Source organism: Balaenoptera ricei, chromosome 12, assembly GCF_028023285.1.
Source record: "Balaenoptera ricei isolate mBalRic1 chromosome 12, mBalRic1.hap2, whole genome shotgun sequence".
In the NCBI taxonomy this organism is placed as follows: Eukaryota; Metazoa; Chordata; class Mammalia; order Artiodactyla; family Balaenopteridae; genus Balaenoptera; species Balaenoptera ricei.
In genome coordinates, this window is record NC_082650.1 from 60,814,234 (window position 1) to 60,836,196 (window position 21,963).

General features: G+C 38.4%; 1 long non-coding RNA gene across 3 annotated transcripts in view; it reads right to left on the reverse strand.

The window, feature by feature from the left end:
- LOC132376356 (uncharacterized) overlaps positions 1-21,963 on the reverse strand; it is a 1,138,994-nt gene that overhangs the window by 340,296 nt on the left and 776,735 nt on the right. For all 3 annotated transcript variants that reach the window (XR_009506280.1, XR_009506281.1, XR_009506279.1), the window contains one exon: positions 17,715-17,781. This is a non-coding gene — a long non-coding RNA (uncharacterized LOC132376356). The remainder of the gene's footprint in view (positions 1-17,714; positions 17,782-21,963) is intronic.

Sequence of the window (21,963 nt, forward strand, 5' to 3'; positions counted from 1 at the left end):
AGACTTTTTCTTGCCTCTTTGTTTCCTGGTGCGCGAGGAGAGGAGATTCCGAGCGCTGCCTAAATGAGCTCCAGAGACAGGCGCGAGCCGCTGCTATCAGCGCGGACCCCAGAGACGGTCAGGAGATGCTAAGGTTGCTGCTGCTGCCACCAAGAAGCCTGTGTGCAAGCACAGGTCACTCTCCACACCTCCCCGCCCGGGAACCTGTGCAGCCCGCCACTGCCAGGGTCCCGTGATCCAGGGACAACTTCCCCGGGAGAAGGAACGTGCGCCTCAGGCTGCTGCAACGTCATGCCGGCCTCTGCCGCCACAGACTCGCCCCGCCTCCGTGCCCCTCCCTCCCCCGGCCTGAGTGAGCCAGAGCCCGCGAAGCAGCTGCTCCTTTAACCCCGTCCTGTCTGAGCGGGAACAGACGCCCTCAGGCGGCCTACACGCAGAGGCGGTTCAAATCAAAAGTTGAACCCCGGGAGCTGTGCGAACAAAGAAGAGAAAGGGAAATTTCTCCCAGCAGCCTCAGGAGCAGCGGATAAAAGCTCCGCAATCAACTTGATGTACCCTGCATCTGTGGAATACCTGAATAGACAACGAGTCATCCCAAATTGAGGAGGTGGACTTTGGGAGCAAGATATATTATTTTTTCCCCTTTTCCTCTTTTTGTGACTGTGTATGTGTATGCTTCTGTGTGAGATTTTGTCTGTATAACTTTGCTTTCACCATTTGTCCTAGGGTTCTGTCCGTACATTTTGTTTTTTTTTTTTTTTTACTTAAAAAATTTTTTTCTCTTAATAATTATTTTTTATTTTAATAACTTAATTTTATTTTATCTTACTTTATTTTATTTTATCCTCTTTCTTTCTATTTTTTCTCCCTTTTATTCTGAGCCATGTGGATGAAAGATTCTTGGTACTCCAGCCAGGCATCAGGGCTGTGCCTCTGAGGTGGGAGAGCCAACTTCAGGACACTGGTCCACAAGAGACCTCCCAGCTCCACATAATACCAAATGGTGAAAATCTCCCAGAGATCTCCATCTCAACACCAAGACCCAGCTTCACTCAACGACCAGCAAGCTACAGTGCTGGACACCCTATGCCAAACAACTAGCAAGACAGGAACACAGCCCCATCCATTAGCAGAGAGGCTGCCTAAAATCATAATAAGGCCACAGATACCCCAAAACACACCACCAGACGTGGACCTGCCCACCAGAAAGACAAGATCCAGCCTCATCCACCAGAACACAGGCACTAGTCCCCTCCACCAGGAAGCCTACACAACCCACTGAACCAACCTTAGCCACTGGGGACAGACACCAAAAACAACAGGAACTACGAACCTGCAGCCTGCGAAAAGGGGACCCCAAACACAGTAAGATAAGCAAAATGAGAAGACAGAAAAACACACAGCAGATGAAGGAGCAAGGTAAAAACACACCAGACCTAACAAATGAAGAGGAAATAGGCAGTCTACCTGAAAAAGAATTCAGAATAATGATAGTAAAGATTATCCAAAATCTTGGAAATAGAATAGACAAAATGCAAGAAACATTTAACAAGGACGTAGAAGAACTAAAGAGGAACCAAGCAACGATGAACAACACAATAAATGAAATTAAAAATACTCTAGAAGGGATCAATAGCAGAATAACTGAGGCAGAAGAACGGAAAAGTGACCTGGAAGATAAAATGGTGGAAATAACTACTGCAGAGCAGAATAAAGAAAAAATAATGAAAAGAACTGAGACAGTCTCAGAGACCTCTGGGACAACATTAAACACACCAACATTCGAATTATAGGGGTCCCAGAAGAAGAAGAGAAAAAGAAAGGGACTGAGAAAATATTTGAAGAGATTATAGTTGACAACTTCCCTAATATGGGAAAGGAAATAGTTAATCAAGTCCTGGAAGCACAGAGAGTCCCATACAGGATAAATCCAAGGAGAAACACGCCAAAACACATACTAATCAAACTATTAAAAATTAAATATAAAGAAAACATATTAAAAGCAGCAAGGGAAAAACAACAAATAACACACAAGGGAATCCCCATAAGGTTAACAGCTGATCTTTCAGCAGAAACTCTGCAAGCCAGAAGGGAGTGGCAGGACATATTTAAAGTGATGATGGAGAAAAACCTACAACCAAGATTACTCTACCCAGCAAGGATCTCATTCAGATTTGATGGAGAAATTAAAACCTTTACATACAAGCAAAAGCTGAGAGAGTTCAGCACCACCAAACCAGCTTTACAACAAATGTGAAGGAATTTCTCTAGGGAAGAAACACAAGACAAGGAAAACACCTACAATAACAAACCCAAAACATTTAAGAAAATGGGAATAGGAACATACATATCAATAATTACCTTAAATGTAAATGGATTAAATGCTCCCACCAAAAGACACCAACTGGCTGAATGGATACAAAAACAAGACCCATATATATGCTGTCTACAAGAGACCCACTTCAGACCTAGGGACACATACAGACTGAAAGTGAGAGGGTGGAAAAAGATATTCCATGCAAATGGAAATCAAAAGAAAGCTGGAGTAGCAGTTCTCATATCAGACAACATAGATTTTAAAATAAAGACTATTACAAGAGACAAAGAAGGACACTATATAATGATCAAGGGATCGATCCAAGAAGAAGATATAACAATTGTAAATATTTATGCACCCAACATAGGAGCACCTCAATACATAAGGCAAATACTAACAGCCATAAAAGGGGAAATCGACAGTAACACAATCATAGTAGGGGACTTTAACACCCCACCTTCATCAATGGACAGATCATCCAAAATGAAAATAAATAAGGAAACACAAGCTTTAAATGATACATTAAACAAGATGGACTTTATTTATAGGACATTCCACCCCAAAACAACAGAATACACATTTTTCTCAAGTGCTTATGGAACACTCTCCAGGATAGATGATATCTTGGGTCACAAATCAAGCCTTGGTAAATTTAAGAAAATTGAAATCATATCAAGCATCTTTTCTGACCACAACACTATGAGACTAGATATCAATTACATGAAAAGATCTGTAAAAAATACAAACACATGGAGGCTAAACAATACACTACTTAATAACGAAGTGATCACTGAAGAAATCAAAAAATACCTAGAAACAAATGACAGTGGAGACATGACGACCCAAAACCTATGGGATGCAGCAAAAGCAGTTCTAAGAGGGAAGTTTATAGCAATACAATCCTACCTTAAGGACAGGAAACATCTCGAATAAACAACCTAACCTTGCACCTAAAGCAATTAGAGAAAGAAGAACAAAAACCCCCCAAAGTTAGCAGAAGGAAAGAAATCATAAAGATCAGATCAGAAATAAATGAAAAAGAAATGAAGGAAACAATAGCAAAGATCAATAAAACTAAAAGCTGGTTCTTTGAGAAGATAAACAAAATTGATAAACCATTAGCCAGACTCATCAAGAAAAAAGGGAGAAGACTCAAATCAATAGAATTAGAAATGAAAAAGCAAGAAGCAACAACTGACACTTCAGAAATACAAAGAATCATGAGAGATTACTACAAGCAACTCTATGGCAATAAAATGGACAAGCTGGAGGAAATGGACAAATTCTTAGAAATGCACAACCTGCTGAGACTGAACCAGGAAGAAATAGAAAATAAGAACAGACCAATCACAAGCACTGAAATTGAAACTGTGATTAAAAATCTTCCAACAAACAAAAGCGCAGGACCAGATGGCTTCACAGGCGAATTCTATCAAACATTTAGAGAAGAGTTAACACCTATCCTTCTCAAACTCTTCCAAAATATTGCAGAGGTAGGAACACTCCCCAACTCATTCTACAAGCTCACTATCACCCTGATACCAAAACCAGACAAAGATGTCACAAAGAAAGAAAACTACAGGCTGATATCACTGATGAACATAGATGCAAAAATCCTCAACAAAATACTAGCAAACAGAATCCAACAGCACATTAAAAGGATCATACACCATGATCAAGTGGGGTTTATTCCAGGAAAGCAAGGATTCTTCAATATATGCAAATCAATCAACGTGATACACCATATTAACAAATTGAAGGAGAAAAACCATATGATCATCTTAATAGATGCAGAGAAAGCGTTGGACAAAATTCAACACCCATTTATGATAAAAGCCCTGCAGAAAGTAGGCATAGAAGGAACTTTCCTCAACAAAATAAAGGCCATATATGACAAACCCACAGCCAACATCGTCCTCAATGGTGAAAAACTGAAACCATTTCCACTAAGATCAGGAACAAGACAAGGTTGCCCACTCTCACCACTATTATTCAACATAGTTTTGGAAGTGTTAGCCACAGCAATCAGAGAAGAAAAAGAAATAAAAGGAATCCAAATCGGAAAAGAAGAAGTAAACCTGTCAGTGTTTGCAGATGACATGATACTATACATAGAGAATCCTAAAGATGCTACCAGAAAACTACTAGAGCTAATCAATGAATTTGGTAAAGTAGCAGGATACAAAATAAATGCACAGAAATCTCTTGCATTCCTATACACTAATGATGAAAAATCTGAAAGTGAAATTAAGAAAACACTCCCATTTACCATTGCAGCAAAAAGAATAAAATACATAGGAATAAACCTACCTAAGGAGACCAAATACCTGTATGCAGAAAACTATAAGACACTGATGAAAGAAATTAAAGATGATACAAATAGATGGAGAGATATACCATGTTCTTGGATTGGAAGAATCAACATTGTGAAAATGACTCTACTACACAAAGCAATCTATAGATTCAATGCAATCCCTATCAAACTACCACTGGCATTCTTCACAGAACTAGAACAAAAAATTTCACAATTTGTATGGAAACACAAAAGACCCCGAATAGCCAAAGCAACCTTGAGAATGAAAAATGGAGCTGGAGGAATCAGGCTCCCTGACTTCAGACTATACTACAAAGCTATAGTAATCAAGACAGTATGGTACTGGCACAAAAACAGAAATATAGATCAATGGAACAGGACAGAAAGCCCAGAGATAAACCCACGCACATATGGTCACCTTATCTTTGATAAAGGAGGCAAGCATATACAGTGGAGAAAAGACAGCCTCTTCAATAAGTGGTGCTGGGAAAACTGGACAGCTACATGTAAAAGTATGAAATTAGAACATTCCCTAATACCATACACAAAAATAAACTCAAAATGGATTAAAGACCTAAGTGTAAGGCCAGACACTACCAAACTCTTAGAGGAAAACATAGGCAGAACACTCTATGACATAAATCACAGCAAGATCCTTTTTGACCCAGCTCCTAGAGAAATGGAAATAAAAACAAAAAGAAACAAATGGGACCTAATGAAACTTGAAAGCTTTTGCACAGCAAAGGAAACTATAAACAAGACCAAAAGACAACCCTCAGAATGGGAGAAAATATCTGCAAATGAAGCAACTGACAAAGGATTAATTTCCAAAATTTACAAGCAGCTCATGCAGCTCAATAACAAAAAAACAAACAACCCAATCCAAAAATGGGCAGAAGACCTAAATAGACATTTCTCCAAAGAAGATATACAGATTGCCAACAGACCCATGAAAGAATGCTCAACATCATTAATCATTAGAGAAATGCAAATCAAAACTACAATGAGATATCATCTCACACCGGTCAGAATGGCCATCATCAAAAAATCTAGAAACAATAAATGCTGGAGAGGGTGTGGCGAAAAGGGAACACTCTTGCACTGTTGGTGGGAATGTAAATTGATACAGCCACTATGGAGAACAATATGGAGCTTCCTTAAAAAACGAAAAACAGCCGCATAGAACTACCATACGACCCAGCAATCCCACTACTGGGCATACACCCTGAGAAAACCATAATTCAAGAAGAGTCATGTACCAAAATGTTCATTGCAGCTCTATTTACAATAGCCAGGACATGGAAGCAACCTAAGTGTCCATCATCGGATGAATGGATAAAGAAGATGTGGCACATATATACAATGGAATATTACTCAGCCATAAAAAGAAATGAAATTGAGTTCTTTGTAGTGAGGTGGATGGAGTTAGAGTCTGTCATACAGAGTGAAGTAAGTCAGAAAGAGAAAAACAAATACAGTATGCTAACACATATATATGAAATCTAAGGGGGAAAAAAAAAAGGTCATGAAGAACCTAGTGGTAAGATGGGAATAAAGACACAGACCTACTAGGGAATGGACTTGAGGATATGGGGAGGGGGAAGGGTAAGCTGTGACAAAGTGAGAGAGTGGCATAGACATATATACACTACCAAACATAAAATAGATAGCTACTGGGAAGCAGCTGCATAGCACAGGGAGATCAGCTCGGTGCTCTGTGATCATCTAGAGGGGTGGGATAGGGAGGGTGGGAGGGAGGGAGATGCAAGAGTGAAGAGATATGGGAACATATGTATATGTATAACTGATTCACTTTGTTATAAAGCAGAAAGTAACACATCAGTGTAAAGCAATTATACTCTAATAAAGATGTTAAAAAATAAATAAATAATTAAATAAATAAGAAGTCAAATGAAAAATAAAGCATCGTGTCTATTTCATGTTTTAGGAAAATTAAAGCCAAAGCATATTAAACCGAAAGAAAAAAGAAAAAAAGTTATTTCATTGTCTAATTTGTCTGTATATTTTATTTTATTTATACCTCTTGACGGAAGTCAGAATTTATCACCAAATCATCCAACACTGGCTTAATATAATTTTTCGTCCTGTCTTGAAATTTCAAAATTCCACAGGTATCTTTAGATCTGAGTCCTTGTAGGGCCCAGAAGCAAAGGCATTCTTCCCCGTGTTGTTGAAAAAGAAAAGATTTAGTGTGAATCAAAAAGGAAATGAATGTAAAATGGAGGGCAAAATATGTCACATCTACAACTTGCCACTGTTGTTGGGCCTATTTTCCTTCCACTGGGTTAGTGACCTCAGTGCTCGCTACTGTCAAGTAAAATTGTCTGAGCGACACCTGTTTTCCCCATACCCTTGACCCTTACTTGGCCTGCAGCTCTGACACGCCCTCATGCAGTGCATAGCAATGGAGTCAAGGAAATGGGTGGTTGCCAGGGGAACTGTGCCATACTTTTTGACTAACCACTTATATATTAACTCTCACCTCATTTGTGATGAAGAGAAATGCATTTTTAAAATTGAAGAGCAGTATTGATTAGTCTAAAAAGCTTTAAATTGGGTTTCAAGGTATCACAGCTTTATTCACTGCCACATGTCAGCAGTGTGACTTGTAAAATATTTGAGACTTTCTGCAAAAGCATTCCGATTTTGGTACCTCAGTTGTAATACATAACCCAGAAAGAAACAGTGAGCCAGTTTTTTCTCATAGGTTTTATAAATCTGCATTAAAATTTTAAATTTTCAATAAAACAGAAAATAACTTGACTCTGTTCAAGGAAGTGAAAGAATAAATGTTCCTTCCTAAACTGAAACATATAGAAAATATTGAGATGCTGCCATTTAGGCATTTAAGTTGCTCCAGTCATCTTATTTACTTTTTTCAGACTCATCTTTACCAAAGTCATCCAGGCAGACTATGTGTGCGTCATGTGTATTTGGTTCTTATAACGCCAAACTATCAAGAAAACATACCAGTTGGGTTATTTTGGTCATATGGATATGGATTTAAGTCCTAGGCATGACTTATACAAGGTGTATGACATAATGTAATTATCTAGTTAGTATTAAAATAGACACTTCTCTCCCAGGAAAGCAGGCTTTTGAAAATAAACCACAATATTTTTATGTTAAGCAACTGCCCCAAATTATGAAGAGGAGAACTGGAAATGAAGAAAGTAGAAAAGACCACAAAGAAATTAAGAGCTTTCCAAGGACTGATGTCCTAGAAGCAATATGGCAAGAGAATCTTTTTTCCAGCTCCATATCATTGCACAAGGCAGAGCCACTCCCACTAAGGGCTGAAATCTGGATCAGGATAGGAAGGAGCACGGGCCAGCATGGAGCAAGGCTCTAGCCTTGGAAGCAGATCATCAGCCAGTACTCTCGCTTTCATGGCCAGCTTGACTAGCAAGACCTGAAATGTGTTCAGTAAGGCCTAAGGCCTGCTCCTTTAGGTAGTGAGAAAGTTTGACTTTGAGAAATAGATGTAAAAAGGAATCAACACTAAAAGAGATTGTGGCTTCATTCTTGAGGCTACATTGGGAAAATAAGCCAGGGCAGATTAATGTAGAGCACCAAGTAGGAAGTGTCAACTCTGTCACCATCACCACAACAGAGTAGTTATGTGTTTTCTTAGTGTCTGCTACTCAGTAAGTGCCAGAGTGGAAACAAATTTACATAATGACCAAACTGGATGAAAAAAGACAATAATGGCAAAATGTACGAACAGAAGCTATAAACAAGACAAAAAGTCTTGAATTTATAAAGTGGACTTAAATAATGTGGTAGGATCAGAGATGATCTAAAAGATGTTGTTAGAGATAGGACTACCGTGAGGTTATTTTAAAAAAGAAAGAAACAAAAGGGTCACAGTTTTACCTTTAATTGATCTTACTAAAACACCATTAAGAGAAATAGCCAGTCGAAAGTGAACCATAACTCTCTAAAATACATTTAATTATTTTAAACTGTGCCTTAGTTAATTTTTGAAGATCTACATATAGTGTCATTTTTGTCTTTTCTCCCAAGATAAAAGCTTCTGATAATTGAATCAGTACCTCTAACATTTTTTATGTATTTGCCACAGACATTCTAGTTCTGGGAATTTATCTTAAAATTTCTCACAAAATATAAAAATTGTGACACAAAGATGTTCTTCACAACATTGTTTATGACTCATTCATTCATTCAATAAAATTTCTGGAGAAATTTCAGTGGGCTAGGCAAAGTGTCTGCTATTTAGAAAAAACCTAAATGCCATTAAAAGAGCAATCGTTAATTATGGTACGTGCATATGATGAGCTATTATGTAGTTATTAAAATGATTTTAATGGAATGTTTAATGACTTGGGAAAATGTTAATGATATAATACTGAGTAAAAAATGCACTTACAAAATATCACTTACCATATTATATGAGACATGTAAAAATTGCATTAAAAATAAAGGAATACTCCAAAATATGAATGATTATTGCCCTTGGGTGGTGGAATGATGAATAATCTTCTCCCATGCATTGTTTTTTTATAAAGAACATGTATTAATTTAATAATAATTAACAAATACTCATATTTTGGTAAATTAGAAATATCATACCCTGACTCAACTGACCATCTGATTAGAATTTTACTCTGTAGGTGTAAGGACTTGATTGAGTCTGACCGAATGCAGGATATTCAGATAGCTTTTACAGACATGCTTCCCTGGAAAGCACAGTGCCTGATTTTGTGGATTGCCTATATACTTGTTTCACATTTTAAAAATGCCTTGTATTCCTAATAGTAAGCTTATATGTTTAAGACTTTTTGCTAATAATCAAAAGCAAGTTTAATATGTTTCTTATTATATCAATTTTATGGACGTATTATTTTAAGTGTATATTTTGATGAATTCTAACAAATATTTACATTGATATACTATTTTAATAAAAATACAGATTATTTCCATGATCCTCAAAAGTTCCTTTGCATTGTGTGCTTTGTAGGTAATCTTTAGCCCCATCCCTGGCACCAAGCAAATATTGATCTGCTCTATGTCACTACAGATCATATTTGCCTTCTAGAATTTCATATAAATGGAATCATACAGTATATACTCCTTTGTGCATGATTATTTCACTCAGCTTAAAGTTTTTGAGCTTTGTCCATGTTGTTGCGTGTATCAGTTTGGGATGCCATTATATATACTCCAGAATGGCTAAAAATAAAAAGATTTATGATATCGCGTGTTGGTGAGAAAGTGGAGGAACTCAAAATTTCATATACCGCCAATGGGAATATAAGACGGTTTAGTCACTTTAGAAAACAATTTGGAGTTTCTTATTAAGTTAAACAAATACTTATCATATGACTCAGCAATTCAACTCTTAGGTGTTTATCCAAAAGAAATGAAAACATATGTCTACAAAAAGATATGTATACAAATGATCATGGTAGCTGAACTAGAAACATATAATTTATAACAGCCACAGTTAGAAACAATCCAAATGTCTATTAACAGAAGAAAGAATAAACAAATTATGGTATATACACTCAATGGAATACTACTCAGTAGTAAAAAGTTGTCTTTTTAAGCATAATTTTTTAAAAGCTAGTTTAATAAAGTGTATTATCCTAAGAAAAAGGTTTTAACAGTGGGAAAATATTGTAGATTCACCACAATAATATACATACCACTACTCGGTAAGGAATTTAAAAAATATTTTCTTCAATAAGTGGTGTTGGGAAAACTGGGCAGCTTGTAGCTTCTTGCAAAAGAATCAAACTGGACTACCACTCTCTCAACACCATGCACAAAAATAAATTCAAAGTGGATTAAAGACTTAAATGTAAGACCTGAAACCATAAAACTTCTAGAAGAAAACATATACAGTAAGCTCTTTGACACAGGTCTTGGTAATATTATTTTGGATGTGTCTCCTCAGGCAAAGGAAACAAAAGCAAAAATAAACAAATGGGACTACATCAAACTAAAAAGCTTTTGTACAGTGAAGGAAACTATAAACAAAATGAAAAGGGGACCTACTGAATGGGAGAAGATATTTGCAGACAATATATAAGATAAAGAGTTAATATCAAAGAACTCATATAACTCAACGTCAAAAAGAAAAACACAACCTGATTAAAAAATAGAGGATCTGAATAGACGTTTTTCCAAAGAAGACATACAGATGGCTCACAGGCACATGAAAAGATGCTCAACATCAATAATCATCAGGGAAATGCAAATCAAAACCACAATGAGATATCACCTCACACCTGTCAGAATGGCTGTTATCCAAAAGACAACAAATAAGAAGTGTTGGTGAGGATGTAGAGAAAAGGGAACTCTTGTGCACTGTTGATGGGAATGTAAACTGCTGCAGCCACTGTGGAAAACAGTATGGAGATTTCTCAAAACATTAAAGATAAAACTACCATATGACCCAGCAATTCCACTCCTGGATATACATCTGAAGAAAATGAAAACACTAATTAGAAAGGACACATGGACCCCTATGTTCTTTGCAACATTATTTACAATAGCCAAGATATGGAAGCAACCTAAATGCTCATCAATAGATGAACGGATAAGGAAGATGTGGTACGTGTGTGTATGTGTGATGGAATACTGCTCAGCTATAAAACGAATGAAATGTTGCCATTTGCGACAACATGGATGGATATAGAGAGTATTATGCTAAGTGAAACAAGTCAGATAGAGAAAGACAAATACTATATGATTTCACTTATATGTGGAATCTAAAAAACAAATGAACAAATATAACAAAAGAGAAACAGAATTATAGATTCAGAGAACAAACAGGTGATTGTCAGAGGGGAGGAGGTGTGGGGAGGAAAGAAATAGGTGAGGAAGATTAAGAGGTACAAATTTCCAGTTGCAAAATAAATGTCAGGGGTATGAAATATACATTGTGGGGATTATAGTCAAAAACTATGTAATATCTTTGTGTGGTTGTATATTGTAACTAGACTTACCATGGTAATCATTGTGAAATATAGAGAAATATTGAATCATTATGTGTGTAACAGGTACTAAATGTGCTGTAGGTCAAGGATCCTTCAAAAACAAACAAACAAACTCCTAGAAAAAGAAATCAGATTGTGGTTATGAGAGGCAGGGGGTGGGGGAGGGGGAATTGGATGAAGGTGGTCAAAAGGTACAAACTTGCAGTTACAAGTAAAATAAGCACTAGGGATGTAATGTACTACATGATAAATATAATTAATGTGCTGTATGTTCTATATGAAAGTTGTTAAAAGAGGAAATTTAAGAGTTCTCATCACAAGGAAACATTGTTTTTCTATTTCTTTAATTTTATATCTATATGTGATGATAGTTGTTCACTAAGCTTCTTGTGATAATCATTTCATGATGTAAGTCAAATCATCATGCTGTACACTTTAAGCTACACAGTGCTGTATGTCAATTATATCTCAATAAAGCTGGAAGAAAAAACCTCTAAGCTCTAATCAAGGTATAATTAATAAATATAGTTATCAATTCTGAAGCACATTTGTCTATTATTCATTTTTAAGGTGAATAAAATTTTTGATAACATTTGTTATCTATTTAAGGGAAGGTAGTAAATATGTTAAAGCAGTCAGGAACCTGAAGTGAATAATTATTACACAAGAACTTGTAGATTTTATATTGTCTCAAACTCCTGCTGTGCAGTCTTCTATCAACCTTTAGTGAAAACTTTATTTTTCTCAAATGAGAAATTCCAATAGTCAGAAATGAAATTGTTTCATTTTTCTTTCATTTAAAAATCAAGTACCGAACACAGAATTAGACATGGTCCCTGCTCAGTGGGTTTCACAATCTACAGTGCTAGCCTGATTTTCTTTCTGCTCAGACTCTATATTAGAGCACACACTAGACAGGAACCTGTTTACTATTGCTAAGATATACTCTTGTGCCTCGATATACTACTGAGAGAAAGTTCACAGTCCTTTGAAAAACCAGGGCCTTGGGCATTCTGGAAAGCCAGGCACAATAACATACACTTGTATCAAATAAAGGAGAGTTCTGTGTCAAGAATAGAATTCTGTTAATGATTTGTCTTTTTCTAGTTTACTGTTTAAGAAAACTTGCCAGAAGTATTTAGAGCCAACTTTACTTCTGAATGTGTGCAAGCTTAAAAGTCTAGCACAGTGCCTGAAATGTAGGAAGTACTTGTTGAATGGTGAAGCAAATTAAAAATGTGTTTGAAATAAAATATTCTATATCAACAATAATCCCAGTATTCAGTCATAGTCTAAAATTATAAAATGATTAAATTCTAAAATAAAACCCCCAAAATTATCACTGTGATTTATCCACATTCATGATTTTCACAACACTGTTCAAATGGGCTCAGAAATCTCTGGCCATCATGGAAGTTTCTTACACCATTTTCTTGAATTTTTTTCTATCAGAAAATTCATTCTTGGTTTGTACAATAACAATAACATACACAGGAGGAAAATGTACTTGTTCAGACTCTGGGGAAAAATGAGAAATTTTACATATTGGAAACCTACTGTATTTCAAATACTAAGCTAAACAAGTTAATTCATCCACTCAACAAATACTGTTTAAGTGTGGCAGGCATAGTTCTGATGCTGGAGACATATAGAAGTAAAAGATTCAGAAATGCCCCTGGGACTCATGGATCTTACATTCCAGTGGAGGGAGCATGAGGTTAGGGGAGGGGAAAAGGAAGTGAGACAAAGAACAAATAAAGTAGTATATAATATTATGTCTAGTTACAGACCTGGTTTCCTTCATTTTCAACACAATCTTGTTACTTCACTATTTTTTAAATGAGGAAATTGCAAACCAGAGGTGTCATCTAACTTGTCCTCAAGTCATGCTCTAGTATGGTAGTAATAACCCAGGTCCTTCTGACTGGAAATCCTTTGCTGTTTCCATTTGTTTATATTAGGGAAAAGAATCCAAAGACAATCACTAAATTCAAAAATTATAACCAACAAGGAAGAAAATGGAGGGGGAACAGGAAAGGACTTCAGAAGTAAACACCTGTCTCTGTGTGAAAGCCATGAGGATGTGCCTTGTGTACTTCCCACTATGGGAAGTGTAATGACCAAGGGCCCCACTGCTGCACCGTGAAACCCACTGTGGCATTTGCACTGAGGCCACACTTCCCATGGGCTGCTCCTAGCCAATCACCGAGCATGGCAAGGATATTAAGTGATGCCTTTTCCTGGGAGACACTGGACTCCTCTGACAGCTGACTTTGGCTTGAAGACTGCCTAAAGCCCTTGCTAAAACTTCCTTAGACAGTTTCATTTGTCAAGGACACTACCTTCCTTCTTTCTCTCACATTGTGGCCTGAAGGTGCTAAACACTTCCCTCACTATTTTATCTCAAAGGGGTGTTTTCTCTAATAAAATACTTGCATGTTTAATCCAATCTTGGTGTCTACTTCTCAGAAGTACAAGACAAGTGGCATCAATATTCATCTGAGCAAATGAGCAGTAAGATGAAGCTTTGGGACTGGCTCACCTACTACCTGGCAGGTGCAGAGGAAACCATCCTGGTTAGTATGATAGTCCTTGGCACAGTGTAGCAGCTCAATTGCTAAAGATTTTACCAATGATGACCTGGGGAAATGTCTCAGTGGAACAGAATGCTGTAGCAGGTGCGAAGATGCAGACATTTGAAAAATAGGGGGGCGGGAAACAATGCATACAAAGACAGGAGAGTAGAACACTCTTCAGATGGATAATGAGAGACTGAGGGTTGTTAACAAGAAGTTTATAGCTAAGTGTGTGAACCTGGAGAGTCTCAGTGCTAGCTTACAAAGAGGCCCTTATCACCTGTAGTGGAAGTGTAAATACAATTAAGTGACAGGCTAAAGAATTAACTGCCAGAGGCACAGAGCTTCAGACATATTTGAATACTCAGCCAAGGCAGTTTGTTGTGCAAAGATGAGGGCCCTGGTGGGAAAAACCTAGCTTATGAAAAATGGGACAGGGAAATCTGGATGGCTGACCTTGAGGACTATTCAAACTTCTGGTCACCCCTGGACTCTCTGGGCTTGCAAAGATAGCCCATATTTCCTTAGTGAGAGCTAGTACTCCCACTGGAGGAGAAGATGATACAGAAGCTTCTCTCTCATAAGGTAATAGTTACCCCCTCAGGAGTTGCCCCAACTCCTCTTCTGACCGCCAGGCCAATAACTAAGGTCAAACCCCAGCATAACCTGGCCAGGCGTGTGTTATCCCTGATAAGGGAGGAAAGAGACTCTACACTTAACAAATTGCAAGAACGAGCTGTCATGTTCCGGCAATGGTAAAGGGAGGACCCCTTGGATTGGATTTTGAGGGTGTTTGATCAAGGGGACCACATATAGCTGGATAAACAAGAATTCATTGCCTTAGATGTACTTTCTAAAGACATGGAATTTAACATCCTGGCAAGAACTCCAGGCAATAGGGCAACCTTGCTGCTGGGTGGCTTTTAGAGGTCTGTGAAAAATAACGGCAAACTCTCAGCAAAATAAAAGTGCCAATATTGCCCTGGCAGATAGTAGAGGAAGGAATAATGAGGCTGAGGGAAGTGAGAATGCTGAATGAATATGTTACATAAGCACAGAAGAGTCAAGAGGATATACCCTTCACCAAGGCCATCAGAAACGTGCTGTTAAGAGGGGCACTGGAATAAGTAAAAAGCTCAGTGATGGTTCTTCAGAGGCCAAGGATTGTAGGGGGGCAGTTACAGAGCAGTGCTCTTTAACAACCGTGGTAATAATGCCCTCCCTCTAAGTAATAGAAGCCAGGTGAGGGCACTTTATTGCCAGAGTTAAGTGGCTTCAGTTATCATAATGACAGGTGAAATTGGAGAGACAGTCAAGGGATTTAACCTGCCGAGTTGTGGAAATGGTTAATAGAGCATGGCATCCTTACAGGCAGAAGGGACTGGCGGCCAACAATGTTGATGATTGACATCTAAAATTAAGAAACAAAAAATGAACAAAAACCACAACAATGGAAGAGCAAGAAAGGATGCTGTAGCAGGTCCATGCTGCGAGGCAATCAGCCCTACCATCTGGGGCATAGAATACTTTATAGTGTTGGAGGGTCCAGAAGACTCTATAGTGTTGGCAAAGGTGCAGTGTGGAACTTATGGCAAGCTCTAGTGGAGAATCACAACACAGACCTCTGGGATTTTGAAGTAAGGTCTGACACAGTAGAGAATTTATTCACTCTTTGAGAAATATCCGTGTTACTGGCTCTAGTAAACACAGAACACTTGGTTATGGAACACATACTGACCATACATCTGAAACTGCCCATCATGAGCTGGATTCTGTTGCACCAATCAAATCATAATATCAAACAGACCCGGACACACTCCATTGGTCATGAGAAAGTAGCCCAGACCACATGTCACCCACTATGGTTACACCAGTGTCCCTCTGCTTATTTGTATGGGAGTTCCTGTATCACTAAGTAAAAGAGCAAGAAAAAGTCTGAGCTTGACATATGTGGATGGATTACCTCAGTATGTGGGTGCAAGTAAAATATGGACAGTGGTGGCATTATAGCCACATTCAGGATTGGCCTTGAAAAACTGGAGTGAAAAAAATCTTCCTAATGGCAGCACTATAGGCAGTGCCCCTGGTCATCCGTTTTGCATGGAAAGAGATGTAACCTTAGGTAAGAATACATATAGATTTCTAGGCAATGGTCAGTGGCCTGATCATTGGAGTCTAGAAAGAAATGAACAAGAACTTAAGAGACAAGGAGGTCCAGGATAGAGCCATGTTGATGGACATAAAGGAATGGGCACAAGGTGTGAAGATTTTTGTATCACCCATTGTCTACCAGAAAGCATCCATTATGGAAAAGGCAATGAACAACAAAGTAGACAAAATGACTCCTGCAGTTGACATTAGCCAGCCTTCATTATCAGTCACTCCAGAACTGGCATGATGGGCACCCAAATGTACTAGCCATAGTGGCAGAGATAGGAGCTACGTATGGGTCCAAAAACATGGACCTTACTTATGAAAACTGATCTAACCACTGCTACCTCCAAATATCCAACATGTCAACAATGAAGACCAACACTGAGTCTCTGATACGGCACTATTTCCTAAAGAATTCAATTAGTTAGTTGACTACATTGCCCCATTCCACCCTGGTTTAACTTACAGGGGTGGACAGTTATTCTGAGCATGAGTTTATCTTTTCTGCTGACAAAACTTTACCCAGTACTGCTATACAGTGGCTAATAGAATGCCTGAATCAAAGACATGGAATCACCCACAGCCTAGCATCTAATTTAGGGACCCACTTCACAGCAAAGGAAGTATGAGAGTGGGCCAATTACCATGGGGTCCACTAATCATAAGATATACTGTGCCACTCAGAGGCAGCCAGCCTCAGAGAATGCTCGACTAACCTTCTAAATGTGCAGGTGAAGTGTCAGTGCTGAAAAAATGCTCTGAAAGGATGGGGTATGTTTATCAAACCAGAGACCCCTATATGGTGCTTTGTCCACAGTAGGAAAGACACATGGGTCCAAAAACCAAGGAGTGGCCATTACTGACTCACTGAGGGATTCTGTGCTTCCTGTCCTCACACTCATGAGCGCTGCCAGGGAATACACCAAGGGTCCCATCAAGCTATAAGTTATGGCTACTACCTAGAAACTTGGGTCTCCTGGCGCCTGGGGACCAACAGGAGAAAACAGCAGTCATCGTATTGGCAGGGGTAATTCATTCCGATCAGCAGAATGATGTAAGGGTGCTTGCATATGGGGAGACAGGGAGGAATGAATGTGGAGACCATTTGGATCTTAGTAATCCCTTGCCCTACTGTACCTGTGAACAGTCCTATGAAGCAACCCGGACTGTAAGAGATATGATAGTAAGGGTTGAGATATGTCAGGGATGAAAGTTTGGTTCATACCATCAGGCAAGCCACCCAGACCTGCTAAGGGAATCAGCGAGAGTGAAAGGAATTTAGAATGAAGAGTGGAGGAGGGAGACAAGTACTGGTTATAACCCAGTGATCAACTGTAATGATGGGAGATTTAGTTCATTCCACTCACCTCCCTCTTTTTAATCTTTTGCTCAGGAAGAAAGGCTCATGGAAACATGGAGGAGCTGCTCCTGGACCTGTGGGGAGAAGCAGATCTGAGTGGGTCAAGGGGCTCATTGCAGTGGCCAGGAGAATGAGCTTTGCAGACCCACCACTACAGGGAGTGTTGCTGACCAAGGAGCCCAGCCATTGTGCTCCAAAAGCTATAGCCTCATTTATGCTGAGGTCATGTGTTCCACGGGCTGCTCCCAGCTAATGACTGAAATGGCAGGAATACTAAGGCAGACGCATTCTTGGGAGGCAAAGTGACACCTCTGATGGACAACTTTGGTTGGAGAGCACTCTTTGACAGCCTTGCCAAACCTCCCTTAGATTCAGGGCTGTCTAGAACACTGGCAACCAACCTCCCCTACCTCTTCCCTTCACTGAGGGTCAGATTTGCATGTGCTTTTATTATCATCCCAGCTTTATCCAGCTCCCTTCCTGTTTTATTTCACACAGATATTTCTCCTAATAAAATCCCTGAACATTTAAATCTGCTTTGTCATCTGCTTTTTGAGGGCCTCTGTGACATCCATATATGTTATTAAGGTTGAGATTTATGGATAAGCCTCAGGTCCTTTTTTAACACGCTGAGGAAAGTGCTGCAAACAAGTGAAATGGCACATGGCAAATAAGTGAGAGTAGGATAGTGTGACCATACAACACATTCTTTAAAACCCAGCATAGATAGTGATATTGACGACATTGCAATTGTTCATACTGTGGCTGAATGGCATCACTAGAGGGACAGAGAGCCTGAGTATTCTTGTCTCTCTATAAAAAACATGCCACCTAAGAAGACAGGCTGGACGAGGCTCAGATTACTGGGCACTGCAACCACAGTGGGAAAAATTGTTTTCCAGCACTTCTCTTCATCTCTTTAAAAAATTAAAAGGATTGGATTCTCATTCCCTACCAACACTTGGTAAAATCTCTCACTCTGCCAGTTCCTTGCCATTTTGCTCCTGTCTCCCTTCCACAAACCCCCCTTCAAATTGCTCCACATCTACCTTACAGGGGCTTCCTCCCACCTACTTTCTACCAGATTTCTCACTTTCTTCTTTGCGCTCTTTACCCATATTCAATACACTCATTACAACAGATTCTTTGGAGAAAAGACAGCCTCTTCAATAAGTGGTGCTGGGAAAACTGGACAGCTACATGTAAAAGAACGAAATTAGAACACGCCCTGACATCATACACAAAAATAAACTCAAAATGGATTAAAGACCTAAATGTAAGGCCAGACACTATAAAACTCTTAGAGGAAAACATAGGCAGAACACTCTGACATAAATCACAGCAAGATCCTTTCTGACCCACCTCCTAGAGAAATGGAAATAAAACAAAAATAAACAAATGGGACCTAATGAAACTGAAAAGCTTTTGCACAGCAAAGGAAACCATAAACAAGACAAAAAGACAACCCTCAGAATGGGAGAAAATATTTGCAAATGAAGCAACTGACAAAGGATTAATCTCCAAAATATACCAGCAGCTCATGCAGCTCAATATCAAAAAAAACAAACCACCCAATCCAAAAATGGGCAGGAGACCTAAATAGACATTTCTCCAAAGAAGATATACAGATAGCGAACAAACACATGAAAGGATGCTTAACATCACTAATCAAGAGAGAAATGTAAATCAAAACTACAATGAGGTATCACCCCACACTGGTCAGAATGGCCATCAGCAAAAATATCTACAAATAATAAATGCTGGAGAGGGTGTGGAGAAAAGGGAACCCTCTTGCACTGTTGGTGGGAATGTAAATTGATACAGCCACTATGGAGAACCGTATGGTGGTTCCTTAAAAAACTAAAAATACAACTACCATATGACCCAGCAATCCCACTACTGAGCATATACCTTGAGAAAACAATAATTCAAAAAGAGTCATGTACCACAATGTTCATTGCAGCTCTATTTACAATAGCCAGAACATGGAAGCAACCTAAGTGTCCATGATAGATGAATTCATAAAGAAGATGTGGCACATATACAATGGAATATTACTCAGCCATAAAAAGAAACAAAATTGACTTATTTGAGGTGAGGTGGATGGACCTAGAATCTGTCATACAGACTGAAGTAAGTCAGAAAGAGAAAAACAGTATGCTAACACATATATATGGAATCCAAAAAAAAAAAAAAAAGGTTCTGAAGAACCTAGGGGCAGGACAGGAATAAAGACGCAGGTGTAGAGAATGGACTTGAGGACACAGGGAGGGGGAAGGGTAAGCTGGGACAAAGTGAGAGAGTGGCATGGACATATATACACTACCAAAGGTGAAATAGATAGCTAATGGGAAACAGCCGCATAGCACAGGGAGATCAGCTCGGTGCTTTGTGTCCACCTAGAGCGGTGGGATAGGGATGGTGGGAGGGAGAGGCAAGAGGGAGGAGATATGGGGATACATGTATAAGTATAGCTGATTCACTTTGTTATACAGCAGAAACTAACACACCATTGTAAAGCAATTATACTCCAATAAAGATGTTAAAAAAACAAAAAACAAACAAACAAGAAAAACAGATTCTTGACCAAGGTTGAAAAGTTTCCAAAATCAGTCATCTTACTCTTATCAAAGAAACTACTAAAATCGTTAGAAAGGACTTCTGAATGGTTAAAAATGACATTGAGTTGTTTGAGAAGCTGAGAGTTCATGCTGAAAGTTTTCAAGTTAAGGTAATCTCCCCAGTTCCCAAGAGCTTTCATTTTCAATGATTCTTAAGTCTTCCCTACAAAAAACCCTTAGGAGATTTTCTTTTTAAAAAGTGGGAAAATGATTAGCCATAGGTGCTTCTATAACAGTGTAGAGAATTGACAGTTTTTGAAAGTTCTTTAATCAGGTTATCATTTTATTTACATTATTTTCTTCTTCTGCAAAGAGCTAAAGATAAACTTTAGTCTGTCAAGAATGTCATAAACTCTGAATCATCAGTGTCAGAAATAATGGTATTTTTGCTCTTATAAACTTGTTCTCTTTTGGTTTGTTCTTGTGTTTCCTGAAATGAGAGTTTTCCAGGATTCAGAATTCAAAAAGTTTAGCATAATTGTTTTGAATTAAATCACCACTATCAAAGGTTTCCAATGTTAATATTTTTCTGTCAATCAAGAAAGGCAAAGTTTTGGGGAATCATTCATTTTAGGTCTTCATCAATATGAGCAAAAAACATGAAAAAAGGATACATTACTTTTTCTTTCTTCAAGCATAACTTTTTATTCATAGTTTCCTTATGTCTGCACTTATCTCTTTAAAGTTCCACTTAAGGTATAATGGAAAGTTCTCCATGAAATAAGCTAAGAATTCTGGAACTAAGTCATAATTCATTACCTTTATCAGATACCTCTTCTCAAGGTAAGCTCTAAGTCAAAAATAAATTTCATAGTACTTCTATATTTGCTGAAGCTGTTGTTGTGATGACAGAAATTACTTCTAAATACTTTGAATTACTTTTATCTACTATAAAAATTACATGCCTTTTTTTTAACATCTTTATTGGAGTATAATTGCTTCACAATACTGTGTTAGTTTCTGCTATATAACAAAGTGAATCAGCTATATGTATACGTATATCCCCATATACCCTCCCTCTTGCGTCTCCCTCCCACCCTCCTTATCCCAACCCTCTAGGTGGTCACAAAGCACCGAGCTGATCTCCCTGTGCTAAGTGGCTGTTTCCCACTAGCCATCTATTTTACATTTGGTAGTGTTTATATGTCAATGCCACTCTCTCACTTCGTTGCAGCTTACCCTTCCCCCTCCCCGTGTCCTCATGTCCATTCTCTACATCTGCATCTTTATTCCTGTCCTGCCCTTAGTTACATCAGAACCTTTTTTTTTTAGATTCCATATATATGTGTTAGCATACAGTATTTGTTTTTCTTTTTCTGAATTACTTCACTCTGTATGACGAACTCTAGGTCCATCCACCTCACTACAAAGAACTCAATTTCATTTCTTTTATGGCTGAGTAGTATTCCATTGAATATATGTGCCATATAGTCTTTATCCATTCATCTGTCGATGGACACTTAGGTTGCTTCCATGTCCTGGCTATTATAAATAGTGCTGCAATTAACACTGTGGTACATGTCTCTTTTTGAATAATGGTTTGCTCAGGGTATATGTCCAGTGGTGGGATTGCTGGGTCATATGGTAGTTCTAATTTTAGTTTTTTAACGAACTTCCATACGGTTCTCCATAGTG